The sequence below is a fragment of the Saccostrea cucullata genome, unplaced genomic scaffold, assembly GCF_032062105.1.
Source record: "Saccostrea cucullata isolate Sc308-1 unplaced genomic scaffold, CSIRO_AGI_Scuc_v1 ctg3380, whole genome shotgun sequence".
Lineage (NCBI taxonomy): Eukaryota > Metazoa > Mollusca > Bivalvia > Ostreida > Ostreidae > Saccostrea > Saccostrea cuccullata.
The window spans coordinates 58,932-76,067 of record NW_026937201.1 but is presented as its reverse complement, the minus strand read 5'-3'; the positions used below and the strand labels follow the sequence as shown (position 1 = coordinate 76,067).

Sequence of the window (17,136 nt, the reverse complement as noted above, 5' to 3'; positions counted from 1 at the left end):
TTATAACAGCGTCCAAACCCGCATGCCCTGAAGAGTAAAGGTGTTTTGTGGATAAACAGAAAGTTAATGTTTTTTCACATTAACAATATTCGCAAGATCTTTGACCTTTTGATTTGTTTCTATTACCAAAACCTGAAAAAATACCTATCAGAAGGGGGGAAAAAACAAGTCCAGGAAATCATTAGATCTGGCATTCTCCCGTATACTAAGAGTCATACCCTAAAAAAAGTTTTAAAACAATCAGAAATTGGATAAAAAATGTTACGGACATGTGTTTGAATTAAAAGAGATTAATAAGTAAAATCATAAAGACTATATCATTGAAAAGCGTCGTTTGCTTCTTTCTGAGCACCGAAGACATTATTTATTGAGCAGCCCTCGTATAATAAGCATTTAAGTAAAAATGTATATATCATACAATATTTCATTTTTACGTTTCAGATTTAAATATTAATTTTTCAAGCTTGCAATTTGATATCTTGAAGGTTAAACAAATACATGTGTGGAGAAAAATGTTTATTTCTATTTAGACTGAAACAAAAGATAAAAAGGGGTGCTCTATCCCTTACATTAAATTTTGATGTCATTAAATTTATGTACATGTAGAATAGCAACTGACAATAAACTTGGATCCCGCATTTAAGCACGAACTTTACAGACAATCTATGGAAAAATAAACAACATGTTTTTCATTGGTTGTCAAAATAATTTAGAATCATTTTTTAATACTCAATCCCTTTCAAATTAGGGGGGTGGGTGGGATAAAATTGAATGCAACCTCTTTGTCAATGACCTTTATCTTTTTACCAAATTTGAAGAAATGAATTTAAATTTTAAAAAAAAATCTATGTGAGGAAGTAACAAATTTATTCAAATAATTAGAATAAAAATAAGTTGATTAAGTTGAGTACTATAGAAGTATTTGTCAAAGGCAAAAGAACGGGCACTATTTCGTCAATATTTGATTTTCTTTGGGGTTTTAAAATTTTCTGGACCAAAAGCATGTTTGAAGGATGAGGAATTATAAAAATGATGTTTTAATTGATTTCATTGAATAAAATATTGAAATACAATAAACATAAATAATTCTTTAATAGATTTTTAAATAAAATATTCAACACTCCCATAACTCAAAATGACATGTTTGTTAGAAAGAGTTATGAGATTAACAATAAAAGTCAAACATAGCAAATTTTTTTGGGGAAAAAAATTAAATGCTAAATTTTGTTGTTACAATTAAATTAATCTAAAAGAAACTTCTCTGAAGTAAACAAAAAGATCTGGATGTCAAAAAAATAATTACATAATTAATGTATATCAAGGATGCAATGGTAGACTTTCTTCATTATGCACACAAAAACACTCTTTACCAATAAAAATATTCAAACAGCATGTCAACGTATATATTTACATTTAAGATAAAATAAAACCACATACAACCACTAGAGATCAATGTTCAGTTCCTCATCCATCTACGTTTTGCAGAAAATATGCATTATCTCCCTTTAACCATGATTTCAGATCATTTAGTCATGCAGCTTGGTAAAACTGAAATGATAATAATAATACTTTCTAATAAATAATAATAAATAATACACACATATAAGAGTGCAGAAATCTTCATATATTTAACATGTTTAACAATGAAATGTCAGATCTAAGGAAAATTGAAAACAAAAAGAAGGGAATCATATTTTGGAAGACCACTACAACTAACGCTCATTTTTTCCAGAGATTCCAAACCTTTCAACCGATTTCTTCGAGATAAGATAGGAAAATATCATGACATCATTACTACTAGTATTTGATGTTGACTCACAACCCAATAAGGTTGAGATTAAATTCACAGCTTCACTCATAACATGAGATATTTTAACTTTGCATCATTCGCATATGCCTTGCAATATATGGTGTCGCTTACCAGCCGGAAATTATGGAAACTTGTGAGGCAGTTGATTTCTCATTCTTCCATTGCTGTATCTTTTTAAATCTACAAAAAACCAAAGTCCAAATAACAGCTGGTCTTCATTAAGAAATACGCGACTGGGTGAGAGTGAAGCACTGAAATATCATTTCATCATTCCATCTACAAGATATATGATGTTGGATTAATTTTAGATGATATGTCCATCCAAACATATACACAAATCTACTCTAAAAATAATAAATTCTTATAACTGATTTTACTAATCTGGAAATGAGTCAGTCTTAAGAAAGCTAAAACCAAAACTTCAATAGACTTCAAAACAAAAAAAACTCACTGTTTTTTTGGATTAAGTCGCTTTCGTGTCCCAATATGTCATTTCCCTACTACACTTGCATCAGCGTGTTCTTTGTAGTCTTACCTAGGAAATTATAATCATGCTACAGATCTTTGGCTTTACAGTTGGGTACATCGGCAAGAGATACTCAGGCAAATAGAGAGTATTCTAAGTGACTGAAACGATGACAACAATGAAAATATCAAATATTCATTTTCCTAAATCTCCATCAATTGTATTAAATATGAATTTTTCCAAAGTTGTTATGATCAGAGATAACACCTTGAAAAGTATTATATCTAGCACTTGCATAAAGAAAATTGTCGGTATGGCCTCAATTTCTTTGATGCACAAAAATATTATGGATAAAACGCTCGATACCCGTCTACTTTATTTCAGTTAAGACTTACAATTGAACATTTTGAACTAACAAGTGAAACAAAAATGAGAAACAAACGTCCGAAGTTAGTTTTGGACACAATATTTCAAATCTTTTGCAGTGTTATTGGAACACATTCCAGGACCTATCACATCTCCAGAACACCATCCAGTTGCTGCAAAACACAAGTCAAGTGATTGATATATTCCGTGACCACCTCCCATCATTGCTAAATCAGATGAGAGACTTAGCACCTTAAAAGACAGATAAGACTGGTTTAAAATGAGAATACGAAATAAAATTTGATGACTTCTTACAAGTTTTGATATCGCATTAGACTAAGGGTCAGGATATTTCATCTCTTATCACAGGCTTCAGGGAACTTTACACAGACAAATTACACTCATCAACTGCATCCATTATTCTCCGTCTATCTATCAATTCTGATGTTTTAAAAAAAAGTTTTCTCTCAACAACGATATGCCTTTGCAATGTGAATATAACTAACTCTATATATGTTCCTTACCTAACGTAGGGCAATGAACTTCATCATTATTGCCCATCCGTCCATCTCCAGGAAATCTTATTGAAAAAGAATTGAAATAGCAATATCATTGCGTTGTAAAATATATCATTCTTACTTACTCGCATGATCTATGCATAAAATACATAAAAGGTTTTGCATAAAATTTGAATCTTGTTTATTCGACAATTACTACAACATAACATAATAAAATTCTTCAAGGCGCAATGTCAGACATCAGATATATGTTATATCAAAAGCGTTAGAAAGCGTACCTACGTGTACCGTGCGTTTTTTCCGCGCGATCATACATGTGTTAGTTATTTAAAACGTTGGGCTAAATATTGTGCTATTCAATCATAATCACTTAGTACGCGGTGGAAAAAAAATTGTTGTAATTATTCATTTTAAATTCTCTCATGTGAAGGTTTTCAAAAACAACTGTTGTGATTTCATTTACTTTAAATAGTGGCATCAAAAAAAGTATAAATCTAAACTTGTGAAAGATAATGTTGACTTAATTAAGATAAAACCATTGTTAAAGACAATTCAGAAATGGGTGTAGCATAGTACGTGGTCAAAGACACTTTATTTTAATTCATTCAAATAATATACAGTAAATATATATACTGTATAATCGTAGGGGGACTTTTTGGACTTGATGCGTTGATGCCCCCTATGAATTTTTTTTGTAAAACTGCTGTAGTTTGAAATGTACTTAAATAATTACGAAATATGAATGAAACATTTCTTTTGTACTCATAAAATGTGAACTGTCATGTATGCTTTTTTGTGTATTCTATTCTACCTTACTGTATTAAACCACATAATTGTTATCTTTGATATGTACAATTATTTTTTTCTATCCGATCCAGGGAGCTCCTGGCACCCCAGATGAGAATATATATGCGAGGGCCTCTGATGAGGCATTACCTCCACAGTTATTGTTATTCTGTTATTGAATAAAATATTTAAAAAAAATAATAATAATATACAGTATATGAATATATCTCAAGTAAGAGGTAGATAAATAACTGTACGTTTTAAAGTTGCATCCATAAGAGTAAAGTCAGATTATAATTATGAAAGATAATTAATAATAATAAAAGAATAATAATAAAAAAAATCTACAATAAATTACATTTCAGAAATAAGTATATTGATAATAAGTGGATGCATTAACATTGTATTGGAATATTTGATAGAAATAGACGGATCAATAAGTGGATATATAATAGTTGGGCTAAAGGCAAAAAAAAATCGCCAGACAAATCAATACACCAGATTTTTTTTCTCGAACGTGTAAATGGTTAGATGTTTTTAGTATACATTGCATCAACCACGGGAATATTTGTATCGTAGGTCTCAATAATTTTAACTTACACGAACAATTTATGAATCACATTTAGTATAGAAGTAGGGAGGGAATACCAGTCTCCTCCTATAATGGTTTTGTATGATTTCCTGCCTGAATACTCACAGTAGCTGACACGGATAATTGCATATGGTGTTAACTAAGATATTGTATTGTTAATTAATTAGTAGATTAAGTTTATAATAATTGTGGAGTGAATTTCATAATGAAGATTAGTACCTCATAAAATTTGAATCTTGTTTATTCGAGAACTACTACAGCAAGCCATGGTGAAATTCCTAAAGGCACAATGACAATCATCAGATAACTAAACTCACTGTGCTTTTTTCCGCGCTTTCTTGTCAGCTACGCAGCACTGTTAAGGCCTAATATAAAGAAATCAATGGAAATTAGACGTGCAAAAAAGAAAACTTTTTAAAACTGAGTTTATTTTTATAAAGCCGTTTTATTATTACATACCTTAAATACTAATTGAAATAATATAGTATACCCCACTCTGTACTGAATTAAATTTGGTCCCATCAATGGACAGTCGAGTGATAAATGCATAGTATGTATATACTGCATGGTGGTCATAAACAAATCTAAATATTGCAAGGGCATACTTTAGTTGAAATTAAAAGTTAAGGAACCAATTGTTTATGCACACTTTGTACTTTCTAGAAAGTGCTGCTGAATTATATAGAATTCGCATTTTATTAGTTAAAATTTCAAGTAAATGTGCTCATGTCGAAATATGTTTGACCTTTACCAAGTATTCTATGTCTTTATTAAGTTACACTCTCGAATTAAAGAAAGCAGAAGCAATTTTCAAGTTAAGGAACATATCCTTTATTTATATTCAAAAAATGGCTAACATCTGTTTTAAAGTGTATGCCCTTGCGAAAAGGCGATTTAATAAGCCACCTCGATGTTAAACATGCCAAACCTGCACACATAAACACGGTAAAATTAATTATGAGGAATACAAAATGTACCCATTTTTGTGTGACGTCACAGTAAACATTTCCCTGTAAATTAGGCTCCGCCCCCTTGTTCAAGACTTCACAATGATGCGCATTTAAATATTCGAGAACTACTACAGCCATGGTGAAATTCTAAAAGACACAATGACAATCACCAGATAACTAAACTCACTGTGCTGTTTTCCGCTCTTTCTTGTCAGCTGCGCAGCACTGTTAAGGCCTACTATAAAGAAATCAATTGAAATTAGACGTGCAAAAAAGGGAACTTTTTAAAACTGAGTTTATCTTTATAAAGCCGTTTTATTATTACATATCTTAAATGCTAATTGAAATAATATAGTATACCCCACCCTGTACTGAATTAAGTTTGGTGCCATCAATGGACAGTCACGTGATATATGCATAGTATGTATATACAGCATGGAGGTCATAAACAAATTTTAAAATTGCAAGGGCATACTCTAGTTGAAATTAAGAATTAAGGAACCAGTTGTTTATGCACAATTTGTACTTTCTAGAAAGTGTTACTGCTTTATATAGAATTCGCATTTTATTAGTTAAAATTTCAAGCAAATATGCTCATGTCGAAATATGGATGACCTTTACCAAGTATTTTATGTCCTTATTAAGTTACACTTTCGAATTAAAGAAAGCAGAAGCAATTTTCAAGTTAAGGAACATATCCTTTATTTATATTCAAAAAATGGCTAACATCTGTTAAGTGTATGCCCTTGCGAAAAGGCGATTTAATAAGCCACCTCGATGTTAAACATGCCAAACCTGCACACATAAACACGGTAAAATTAATTATGAGGAATACAAAATGTACCCATTTTTGTGTGACGTCACAGTAAACATTTCCCTGTAAATTAGGCCCCGCCCCCTTGTTCAAGTTTTCACAATGATACGCATTTAAATATTTTGCTGAATATATAGGACATATAGGAGTATCATATATTTGATAAAACTAAAGGGTAAGGAAGCTCATCAATAGTAGGTTGTGTATTTTGTATCAACCACAGTTACCTGAAAAAATAGTGTCAACATTTGTTTGTATATTTAGTCAGAGTAGCATAGTAAATAGTAGAGGACAAGTTATGTTTGTTCATTCAGATATCATGAATATATCTCAAGTAACAGTTAGATGAATAAATGTACTTTTTAAACTTGAATCCAGGAGAGTAAATCAGATTATAATCAATAAAGATAACTTAGAATCAATCCGAAAAATGTACAATACAGAACACTTAAGAATTATATGCATTAATAACTGAATACATAAACATTGGATTGGAATATTTGATAGAAATAGACTGATCAATAGGTGGATTCCGGTATATCATAGTGGGGCTTAAGGAAAGACAAATCACTACATCAGATATTTTCTTGTTTTTTTTTTCGAACGGGGCAAATTACACCCTCAATAGTGAGATGCTTTTACTATGCATTGCATTAACCTGGGACATTTTCTATGGTAGGTCTCGATAATTTAAGCTTATACGAAAAATTTTTTGAATCAATTTTACAATAAAAGTAGGAAGGAAAGACCAGTCTCCTCCTATAATGGTTTAGTAGGATTTCCTGCCTGTAGACTCGCATTAGCTGGCAGGGATAAATATATATATGCTATGCATTGCATTAACCTGGGACATTTTCTATGGTAGGTCTCAATAATTTAAGCTTATACGAAAAATTTTTGAATCAATTTTACAATAAAAGTAGGAAGGAAAGACCAGTCTCCTCCTATAATGGTTTAGTAGGATTTCCTGCCTGTAGACTCGCATTAGCCGGCAGGGATAAATATATATATGCTATGCATTGCATTAACCTGGGACATTTTCTATGGTAGGTCTATATAATGTAAGCTTATACGAAAAATTTTTGAATCAATTTTACAATAAAAGTAGGAAGGAAAGACCAGTCTCCTCCTATAATGGTTTAGTAGGATTTCCTGCCTGTAGACTCGCATTAGCTGGCAGGGATAAATATATATATATATGGTGTTAACTAAGAAGTTGTATTGTTAATTGATTAGTATTATATAATTCAGGGTGGAATAAATTCCATCAATGAAGATTAGTAATTTATACAGTTTGAATCTTGTTTATTCGAGAGATACTACAGCAAAGCAAGGTAACATTCTTCAAGGCGTAATGACAGACTCACATATATCATAACAAAAGAATGTGAGAAAACGTAACTAAACGTACGTGCTATCTTCCGCCCAATTTGTCAGCTATTTAAATACTGGGTTCAATATTGTGTTATTCAGTCATAATTTCTTAGGAGGTAGTGGATGAAACGTTATGTAAGTCATTTTAATTCTCTCTTGTAAAGGTTTTCAAAAACAACTGTTGTAATTTCATTTACTTTAATTAGCCGAACTTATCTTTTTTAATAAAATTGGGAAGGAGGAACTAGAATCATCCATTAGAATTTATGCAGAAAATCTCTTCAGTAGTCTAACTGAACCTAGCAGTGCTAAAAGCTTAATATGTCAACACTAAAATTGTGTTTTTTTTTAATTAGAAAAATAAGGAATTATCTATTGTGAGGTCAACTTTATAATTTGGGACGTGCAATTTATAAAGTTTGAAATTGTCCATCTAAGACCTAATCAGGGAGATTGATGCTTTAGTATATTCAAGAGCGCAAGGACATATAGGAGTATCAGATATTTGATTAAACTAAAGGGTAAGGAAGCTCATCAATAGTAGGTTGTGTATTTTGTATCAACCACAGTTACCTGAAAAAATAGTGTCAACATTTGTTTGTATATTTAGTCAGAGTAGCATAGTACTTGGTAGTAGACAACTTATGCTAGTTCGTTCAATTATATCTCAAATGAGAGATAGATCAATAAATGTTCTTTTTAAACTTGAATCGAAAAGAGTAATGCCAGATCATGATTATTATGGATAACATAGGATCAATCAAAAAAATCTACAATAAAGAACATTTCAGAAATAAATGTATCAGTAACTGAATACTTTAACATTGGATTGGAATACTTGATAGAAATAGAGGGATGAATAACTGGATATATTAAAATGGGGCTTATGGATATACAAATGACAACATTAGGTTTTTTCAAACCTGCAAATTGCACCCTTTAACGGTAAATGTGTTTACTTTACAATGCATCAACCACGGGACATTTTCTATGTTGGTCTGAATAATTTTACCTAACACTAATAAGTATTAACGAATGAATTTCAACAATAAATATTGGGAGGAAAAACCAAAGAAAATTTTATCAATGAAGACGAGCAATTCATGAGACTTACTCAAGCAAATCTAGGTCACAAATGAAAATTGTGAAGACATGCTGCAAATGTAGCATGTAACACCACTAAGTTTAAATGCAACAAAAGATAATTGCAGTGTTACAAAAGCTAATACCTTTTTCAGTACCAATGTCCCCCAGTTCCTCAAAAATTAGATTGAACAGTTTTTGTAATAGTCAATCAGAATAGCATAACACGTGGTGAACAACTCCTGATGTAAGTCACTCTAATATATATCCATTCAAGATAAAGTTAGATAAATGAATGTACCTTTTAAAACTTGAGTCGAGAACAATTATATAATATTATATTAAAAGATAATTTAGAATTTATAATTCTACGATGAAAATTATTGCAGTAATAAATGTATTAATAAGTGAAAACATTGACACTAGATTGCAATACCTGAAAGAAATAGACGGATCAATAAGTGAATACATTATAGTGGAGAAATAAGTTGAAAACACGTACTGGCGAATGTAGAAACTTTAGCGGCTCTATCTATTCACAGCAAGCGATTATCTAAGCGTAGCAATAGCGGATACATATTTTGTATTAATGTCCCTCAGCTTTTTTCAAAAAATTAATTTCAACAGACTTTGTAATAATTGCTCAGAATATCATAGTACATGTACGTGCTGTACAACTCCTGTAAAATCAACCTTACATTTCTGATGAAAATGTTACATAAAATGAATGTACTTTTTAAACTTTAATCGAGAACAGTAAAGTAAAAATATCTTTAAAGATAATTAAGAATCAATAAAAAAAAATCAACAATGAAGAACATTACAAAAATAAATTTTTTTATAATAGTATATACTTGTATTAACATTGGATTGGAAAATTTGATAGAAATAGACAGAACAATAATTGGATATATATTATAGTGGAATAGAAGGTGAAACATCCCTCTACTCCCTATTTCACCAGTTTTGTTTTTAAATTCCCATCATTGATTTCCATCCTAAAATATAGCATTATACTCAAATGAAAATAGTTTGAGGTATCAAGCGTTGCTTACTTTTTTTCAAAAATGAATATTGCGTCGTGTCATTATACGAAGAAAATGTGATGCAATAAGAAGAAAGATCGATACTTTTTGTCTTACAATTGAATTGAAAACATGAATTATATAATTATGAAAATAATGTTTACTGTAATACACCAAATTCTCTTTAGAAAACAGAATGAAGAGTTGCTTTTTAAATCAGAAAATCACATTGTTTTCTGTGATTGTATAACAAAAGCAATCATATATGCAAATTATTTTTCCATAGCGCTCTTCAAAATATTTTTAGTGAAAAAAAAAAAGAAATTGCTTCTAAATTCCTGCGTCTGAAATTTCTATAACAATTTAATGACTTATATGTTGAGAGATAGGAATATCTCAAATTTCACGTTATAAAGAAATGTTTTAGGTAAACTATAAGTAATTAATAAAAATATTGACAATAGAAAATAGAAATCGATATTAGTATGATAAATACGATTTGAAGGAGTAGGCCATAAAATGGTCCTCATTATTTGATTTTGGCAAGGCAATTCATTGAATTGTTTGGGATACTTTTCTGGGAAAGATTTTCTTTCTTATCAGAGAGATATTACATCTTTATTTTTCGAACGTGCAAATAGCCCCCGAAACGGTTAGATCTGATTACTATATATAAATTGCATGAACTAGGGGGGATTTACTATTCTAGGTCTTAATAACTTTAATTTACACGAAATTTTCATAAATCAATGTTAAAAGTGGGGAAGAAAGACTAGTCTCCTCCTATAAAATTTTTGTAGGACATCTTTGGTCATGACTTTTAAATAAATAGAGATGGGGTGTTCATATATTTCACATGTACATTACCTGTAACAAGACCTTTCCAAATATACTTTGACCCCGGGACCTTCATCTCAAAGTTTGACCAACTGTTCAAAAAGTTCAACATTAATTTAATTGACCATTACTTTTGATATGCAAAAAATAGGGCTGTCATTTTACTCATGTGTATTATTTCTGACAATACCTTTATAAAAATACTATGATTTTTTACCACGGCACCCCGACAAAGATACCGAAAGCGGGGGGAGGGGGGGCACAATTCTTTGTTTTGTTTGTTTGTTTATTGTTTAACGTCCCTCTCGAGGATTTTGCACTCCTATGGAGACGCCACCACTTGCGATGGAATGCTGCAAATTTTGACCTATATTCAGCACTCAGGGCTACTGAGCTGCGAGGGATCTTTTGCGTGCCAGTACCTTCTACGACACCAGACCTCGATTTATATCCTCATCCGATGGACCAGTCTCTATGTCATACAGTGGAATCGACTCCTTACCTCTCCATTCTAGAGCAGACGCTCTAATCACCGCTTCACACAGAAGACAACAATTATTTGAATTTGTTAGGTATATCAATTGAGAAAACTTGCTGTTTTTCAATTATTTTAGTAGTTAATTACCGGTCAAATGCATGGCATTGATATCATGAATAAAGACGAGACGGTCCTATACTTTGAATCTCGTCCATCTGACACTTATTAAAATAGATCATTGTGAAATGAGCAAGGACAGATTGAATCAATATCAGATAGATATTTTATTTGGGACATTCTTCCAGTAGTCAAAGGACACGTCGCTTATTTAAACTAGAATATGTTAAGTTTTTTTTATTATTGAAGTTATTAATCATCTAACATGGGATTAATTTAAGAAACTTAGACGAGAAATTTAAAATTTGTACTAATACTTTTTCAGGGTATTAATGTGCGAAACCCAGTTAATCGGAAACGTATTCAAGCATATCCTGGCTAATTTTAAACAGGCTAGAACAAGAATTAAAGACGCCATGTTTATTTAGGACACTGATACAGATTTTAATCATCTTAATTCAAAATATTTGAAAACTGAAAAATAAAAATAGTTTTAAAAACTACGATCTTTGTATCAAGCCAAGGTCAAGAAGTTGATATAGTTGTAAAACACATTTTATTATACTGATGATTAGCCATAAAATAAACAAAGAGATTTCAAATTAACACATAATTCTATCTTTAATTAATAGTTTACGTACCAATTTTTAAAAATAATCCAAATTCCATATGACTAGACTTCATGCTTTAGTGTGATTTTTCTGTGAAAGAAAATAACTCTCAGAGGATATACCCACTATAAAAAACTTGTACATTTCACTGTAACAGGTATAACCTAAATTCGATGAAGGGTATCAAAGGTAGACAATGACAAAGAAAAAACTTATTTCCGTACATATGCACACCTCGTTTTTATTTATATATACTTGATGCATGTATACAGAGAATAGAAGATCATGTCCATAATAGTCACATTGATGTTAAGTATTTTTAATGTAGTTGTTTTTTAATTAAAATTTTGTATATTTCATAACTTCATGGGGATAGGGTACATGGGTCAACTATTTTTACATTGATATATGGATGGAATTTTTAATCTGTTTGAAGAACAACAGCCTATGCTCAATAGAGTTGAAAGACTTTATTTTATCTAATTATTACTTGTGATTTCACATACTATATAGCATGCAGTATCTATGATTTTAGTATCCAGATGTTTGGTAAAAGCGATAAAAGAAATTTAAATAAACATGCATCAATCATTTTCACTACAGTATGTCTGGAAAGATGGGTGTGAAGTTTTTTAAGAATGCACTGTTGGTGTTAGTGTTTATTTACCTCATCGCAACAGTATATGGAGATGAGCAATCCAATGACGAGGTACTTACAATGTTTATATTTTGTATGAACTCAGGAGACTCTTATATATATCTCACTTTAACAAGATATATTCTTTGTTTAAGACACACTTTGAAACTATTACCTATAATGTACTGCTTATTTTTGTGTCTAGTGCAGACTACAGCAGCCCGTCAGGAGTTTCAAAGTCCTCATCAATGACACAATTTGCTGGCAGCCAAATCCACTGGCATGCAGTGATGGTTATATATTCATATGTGCATTCAATATAAATGGTTCGTTGGGAGCTGGATGTGTTAAGAGAATTTGCCTGCATGGTAAGCTTTATTGTTGTCAGCAAGTTGAGAAATTATTTTTTATCATAAGAACTGTGTTTTTTCTGTTTTTGTGGGTCCTTCGGATGAATTTAAGAAACGTACTTAATTTGAATCAATGCCAGTAAATGATAACATTAGAATAATTATCAGAACATCGAAAATACATGTTTTAAAATTTTCACTATGTGTTCAAATACATGTAACAATATGCATATTTTATAACAGCACATAAGTTTTATTTTCTACAAAGCTGACATTCGTGAGGGATTACATAATGAAATAAAGTTCCAGAAAATCTTCCATAAAACCTGTAATTCTCCTGTATATAGTCAGAAGACAAAGAACTGCGAACGATAATATTTTTCTCCCGCATACCTCCAAGTCAATTTTTAAAAGTTAACATATTCGATGATTTTTAAAATATTTTTTTTATAGATAATTATATGGATTTTCATAAAACATTAATCATTTGGGGAAAGAAAGAAAGATAACTCTAAAATTTTGGTAAAACTTGTGTTTTTTGAATATAGAAATTAACTGAAAAACGGAAAATGTCCCCCCTCCCCCGTAACACAAGAATTCTTTCACAAAATCATACCAAAGCTTTGTGTGTGGGGGGGGGGGGAGGGGGGGTGAAAATATGTTTATTGACAAAAAACGACAAAACTGCTTATTTTTCACTAATTTACAACTGAAACATTATATTCCATTGATATAGTTGTGCTTTATTTATTGGCATTAACATAAGAAAAGATGTGAGGAAAATTTTATCATGTCCATATTTTATCAGACTTTTTAAAATATGGTGATGCTTGAAAGTTTTCAATGGAAAATATCGTAAACCCCCTTTTTTCTAGAACTGGAACTATGGATAGTTTACTATTTAGTGCTGGTCTTAAGACATATCATCAATTACCATTGAAAACTGTTCTTTGTATTAAAGAAAGATTTTATAGCCAAATTGCCATTTATATTGAATTAAATGGGTGCAAAATATCGGGAATCTAGAGTTAGTGTGCGTATTTCTTAAAGATATAGCTGTATGATTCAGGCGATCTCTTTATATAATATAATATAATGATATTTGCCTGCCCTCTCCCGACACGGTTTAAATTAATGGACCGATAGGTAAGTGGAAAAATTTCTTCATTTTCTGAAAATTTCAACATACAGACTGATGTGTTGACGGGATAACAGGAATAAAATAAAAAAAATGTTTTGTGAAATGAAAAAAAATATATCGGGCTGTTCTTAAACTGGTGAGGGGGGTAAGCAAACAGTTGTTAGAAGATGCTCATGGGCCTTGAGTCTGGAATTAAGGTTTTAGTTCAGGGCTCTATTGATAATTTTAAATACATTATTCCTTAAATAAATTTCCCATAGCGTGATTATGATGAAGACGGAAGCCAAAATATTAAAAAAAAATTGTGAATGATTTCTGGATAACGTCTGAACATGCTGCAGCCCAAAACACATATTTCTCTTTCTTAACTGTCTTGAACAATGAATAAAAAGAATTTTTTAAAACTTGATTCTGGGAATTAATTACTCCTAATAAAGAAAAAGTACGATTGCGGACAACCTTTAAAAATTTAAGGACTGATCATGATCTTTTGGCCTTAAAATCAATTAAATTAGTTTAATTTATAATTAAGTTTAAGATATTTTAGTTTCTGATTGACATTATCTATGTGGTTTTCGGAAACAGGGTGTTCCAACAAAAATATGAAATGCCCATCGGCATCAATTGCTACCCGTTATTTGCGGACATAATTTTATATTCATATGAAGCAGAATGTGTTCAAATTTTTATACGTAAAAGGAGGAAAGCACTTCCTGTGGCCTTCTACTCGACATTTTGATAATCCTGATATATCAACGACGAACTATCAGATTTTGGGAAGAAAAATACTATGTAGTTATATTCATATGTCGACGCAATATATTACACTGAACCTGAAATAAAAGATAACACAGAGTCTAACTCAACTGTTTCGTATTTGAAAAAAAACTTATAGTCTATGGTAGATGCAATGACCTTGTCAGCACATATAAACTAGCATATGAAAACTGACTGATTTTTCAAAATAATTGTTAGGCTATTTTTTTACACTGATATTTCCCGATCATGACAAGTACCGAGCGCCTTATGTGACCAGTTGACAGGGGATGCTCACTCCTCCATGGCACTTGATCCCATCATCTCTGATGTTTTAGAAGTCCTTGTTTGTTCTACTCCAAAATTTGTTCTGTTTAATGAAATTTTTGGAGCTAGATACTGTTTTTTATCTTCATATATTTCACTCAAGTACAATGTCATGTATATCTACTAAAAATATTATTAGAATAGGCAAAATTTAAATTTCCGACATGGTTTTTTACATGATGTTATAATTAATGGTATCATCTTAAAGTTCAATTATGGCCTTTTAACATCAAATCAATGGGTGCCTTCTATATTTCCTGAGAACACGTGAAAAACTCCTAAGACATTTTAAAATATCACCTATAAAGACAGAATGAACACCAGTAATGGCCCATCTTTACTTTATGCATAAAGTTTTACTTATTTGCTTGAACTTTATTTTCACATTCTTATGCTTGACCGAAACGTGTAGACCCTTATAAAGAGTAAGAATTCCTTAAAATTGTGTCTTGCTTAAAAAAACGAAGTAGAAGCCCAGGCAAAGTCTGTTGTTACATCCATACTATGACAAAATTGATTTTTAGTGTCATAGAAAGATTTAATTTTCATTTTAGGCGTTCTTCAAAGCACTGTGATGAACATGAAGTACAATCACTCCGTATAGCTAAGCAAAACTTGCAAAATATTAAAAAAGAGTCCAGTGATACAGAACTATGAGAACATTTACCTGTATTATAAATATTTCGCTTACCAGAGGAACCAGCAAAAGAGTGTTTCTTCGATGATTACCTTGGAAATTGTTAAAACTATGTAATATGTTGTACAATACATTTCAATTGCCGATGAGTTTTTGTCTAACGCTGTAGTGTTTTTATGCCCTCGTAAACGAAGTATATATATATTTTTTTTGATTCACACAACATACAGCATTATATACAAATTTCAAAAGAAACAAAAATGATGTGGGTTTTTTTATTTAAAGAGAGAGAGAGCAACATAGAGAGAGAGGGGGAGGGAGAGCAACAGAGAGAGAGAGTGTGTGTGTAAAGGTTCATCTGTTACACTGGGTATCAAACTTTTCCTTTTTACCATTCTTATAAGGGATAAATTTTTATGTTTCATAATGAAATTTCATTTGTGATATTGCATTTTGTACATTAATAAGTTTCTCTGTGCAACTTACAGTATAAATATAGTATTTAAGCCAAAGAAGAAAAGTATTTTGAATATCAGTATTTTGTCTAAGTATTGATTTAATATGTACCAGTTTTATGGTAGTATTTTATCCAATTCTACATCAAAATGTATTCCAAGAAGAGTAAATCTGGTAGTTCCCCAGTTAAGTTTGTCATTTGGCAGCAAAATTTCATCACTAAACTTTTTTGAGCCCATCCGCACTATGTGAGTTTTGGGATAATAGATATGTAATTCAGACATTTCTGAAAATATCTAATGTGTTTGCAATGTTTCTGTGAGGGACGTTTACTACCATCAAGAATAATTGATGTATCATCCGCTAACTGAGAAATCTTTTTTTTTTTCCATATTATTTACAGTAATACCTTTAATATATTTAATAAAGTAATAGGGCGCCAATTCTTAAAGTATTGTCTTCGCTTTTCACCATTTGGTAACAAAGTAATGATACCATGTTTTTGTGTAATAGATAGACTGTTATACTTATATCCATAATTCATAGATCTAAATACAAAGACCCCAATGTATTCCCAAAACATCTTGAAGAATTCTGCAGAAATACCATGTGATCCAGGGGATTTATTTGATTTCATTTTGTAAAGTGTAGAATAGGCTTCTTCCATAGTAATTTCGCCTTCTATAGATTCTGATTCTTTGCATGAAAGCTTAGGAATTTCTTTATTTCTTAACTCATTGAATAGATCAGTATTTGTAGTAACTGTACTTTTTGTATATAACTGTTCATAAAAACAATTTTCTTCTCTTAAAATTTCTGTTTGGTCATAAATAACATCTCCATTATTATCTTCTAATCTTGGTATGATCTTACTAGTAAAGTTTCTAGATTCTAATGAACAAAAGTTATTTGATGTTTTTTCACCTTCCTCAACCCATTTTGCTCTACTTCTGATATATTAACCCTGTAACTTATGTTTTCGAATGTTTTCCAGTTCTTGCTTTT

At 30.9% G+C, this 17,136-nt stretch overlaps 1 long non-coding RNA gene across 1 annotated transcript; it reads right to left on the bottom strand.

The window, feature by feature from the left end:
* Positions 1-1,641: 1,641 nt before the first annotated feature.
* On the bottom strand, positions 1,642-3,226 carry LOC134247522 (uncharacterized). The gene is made up of 4 exons (XR_009987872.1): positions 3,167-3,226; positions 2,715-2,815; positions 2,346-2,429; positions 1,642-1,990 (listed from the first exon to the last, which is right to left on the bottom strand). It is a non-coding gene; the product is annotated as an uncharacterized LOC134247522 (long non-coding RNA).
* Positions 3,227-17,136: the final 13,910 nt, after the last annotated feature.